Here is a 2,744-nt window from a genome sequence, read left to right as displayed (position 1 = left end):
TGAGCAACTTTGAAATTCTATAACTTTAGATCTATATCTCCATTTATAATAGTGATTCTTCCGTTAAGTTTGTAATTAGATTATCTACAACTTTCGTGTAGAAAGTTTTTCCATCCGAGCAACTTGTTCGGACAACTTTTCGAACAACATTAGCACTTAACCGCGAACTGTAAAATTCATATCTTTACTTCTACCCGTCGGTTTTTGAGTTTTGACAAACTTTATACCGTTGGAATTAGCAAAATGTGTGGATCATTTTGGACATTTTGCATGTCAGTTTTGCACAATTTATTTTCGCGGTATTTTTAGGATCTGCAATATCGTTCTTCGACTATGAAAATCATTTAGACACATTCATCATGCTCCATGCTCACATCTCTCCACAATATATTATCTAGTCCATATTATTGAAATAACAATTGAGTTATTTGAGTAAAGTGTGACATGTCCTATTTTAGATTTTACCTTGCTCTAGTGGGGTGGAGATACTCTATCCTAGATCACATATGTTGAACCATTGTTATCCATTAGGATCCGCGAATCCCAATATCATTCATGCCTATCCAATCTCACGACATTCAACCGTTCCACTTAGTTTGAACTATTCAAATTTCGAATGAGTTATTTGAGTAGTACAATATATCATTAGTTCATACCCAATGCTATGTGTGATCTTTGTGCTACTTTGATAAGTGTTTTCACACTATGTCAGTTGCATTTTGAATTGCACTTGCGATGCTATGTGTGATCTTTGTGCTACTTTGATAAGTGTTTTCACACTATGTCAAGTTGCATTTTGAATTGCACTTGCGATGCTTGTGAGAATTTCTAACATAAGCATCATTCTAATTATCCATCCTTGTGTAGCAAACAGCCCTTAACCATATGCCCTTTTCAATCTTCCTTCTAAGCAATTGACTTGGATACTCTTTTCTTTCTAAGTATTTGACTTAGTAAAATTAATCTATACCAAATGTATCAAGAGTGATCTATTTTCTTTCCAAGTATTTGACCCATCCATTCCATCTCCCAAAGTCATACCTTGCAAGCCAAACCTCATGCCACACCTTAATACCATAGAGCGTTTTCCAAATTGTTTGCCTTGATTGTATTATGTTGTTATGAATTGTGTGTTTATGTTGTGCTATTTTTATGTTATAGTTCATACGGAGAGCTACGTGTTTTGATTAAGGGAAGTGAACCCTCTTCGACTACCAAAAAGGCAAGTGACACACCCTCACAACTATCCCAGTTTTTATCAATGCACCGTAGAAATTTTTGTAGTATGTCTAGGGTATGCTTTGCTTTTGTAATCCCAGTAGTTAGTTACTTCCACCTGACTATATTTTTTTGTCGCCATTGAATTTAGTTGATGCTTAGCTATGCTATAAAAATGTTTTAGTAGTGGTTATGGAAAAACAACTAAATTCAATGAACTACCTGGGTGGAAAGTGGCATTGCATGGGTTATGTTGAGTGGTTCCCTGGGGTCATGTCGTCGAACCTCTGAACCTCCAGGTGTATCGCACTTGTGGATGGCCACCCAGGAACAAAGAGATATTAGACAACCTTGCTCATTAGCTTACCGTACAACCACATGCTATATGGGCTCTGGCTGGACGGAGTATGTTGTGAAAACCCGGATCCTACGTGACAGATGATGTAGGGGATTGTAGGTTGGTACGGGTCCGTAGAGAAAGGTCTGGGGGATTACTTCGGAAAAGTCTCGTCCTAGTCAACATCTGTCCATTTGAGCAAAATGTGCATCATGGAAGAAGAATAGACTAGGTCATGTGGGTAAATTTGTACAACCTCTGCAGAGTGTAAATCTAAGTACTTAGCCATGTCCCTGGTTACGGACAATTTGAGCGAACTGACAAGGCACATGTTCGAAAGTCTCCTCATCCCAACTTCTTAAATAAAACTTGATTGGGTGAACAGGGTTATGACAATTGGTGCAAGTGACTATCGGCTAGTAGGTCCCGTGCCATGTCTATGGTCTGAGTCTACAGGGGTAGTTCGCCCAAACCAAGTTGATCATGGGTAGGAGGATTCACCGGGGATTTACCGGTGGTTTCCAGGTTCATTGATTTCAATCAATGGTACCGCTTAATTAGTATGAAAGAAAATGATTTGACAAATGATAGGAGAAAACTGGCTTTATGCAAATTATGCCTGAGCTCTACCAGCCAAATGTACACTTAAGTGTTAGGTTGCCATTTGAGTCCACTATAGTGTCATCTTGCCAATACAATTCAAATGTATTGACCATTCGTGGCTGTAACTTTTCATGTTGCAGATGTTTTGAAAGACGAGTGAGTTACGATGGTTAGGGTTACGAGTCTATCCTCAACATGCTCGCCTGTGGCACATGAAGACGAAGGACTCCATGCTGTCTATGTTTATTCGTTGTGAAACTCTGATGATATGCTAGCCTTGTGCTATGCAATTTGTAATCCTTTATGTAAATTCTGGATCATACGATGTAATAAAGACCTTTGTTTCTTGGTATTACATCTTGTACTGTGTGTGCTAGCGATTGATCCAGGGACTAGCACAGATACGCACAGAGATCGGCACCCCTTAAAGGTGAGGTCGCTACAGATGGTATCAGAGCATTGTGTTGACCGTAGGTTCGTGACTCTAGGTTTGGATTAGAAATAGGAAGACCCTAGGAAACGCAAATCCAATTTCCTTGTCTTAATTAACCAAATATTGCTTCTTCAAATTTTTCTCATATTCTAA

The 2,744-nt window shown here is 38.8% G+C and overlaps 1 long non-coding RNA gene across 1 annotated transcript; it reads left to right on the top strand.

Moving 5' to 3' along the window:
- The first annotated feature begins 1,078 nt into the window (after positions 1-1,078).
- On the top strand, positions 1,079-2,510 carry LOC139837616 (uncharacterized). Its single transcript, XR_011754174.1, has 2 exons — positions 1,079-1,222; positions 2,299-2,510. It is a non-coding gene; the product is annotated as an uncharacterized lncRNA (long non-coding RNA).
- Positions 2,511-2,744: the final 234 nt, after the last annotated feature.

The sequence above is a fragment of the Lolium perenne genome, chromosome 3 (assembly GCF_019359855.2).
Source record: "Lolium perenne isolate Kyuss_39 chromosome 3, Kyuss_2.0, whole genome shotgun sequence".
Lineage (NCBI taxonomy): Eukaryota > Viridiplantae > Streptophyta > Magnoliopsida > Poales > Poaceae > Lolium > Lolium perenne.
The sequence above is the reverse complement of the archived record's forward strand: the minus strand, read 5'-3'. Positions and strand labels throughout refer to the sequence as shown.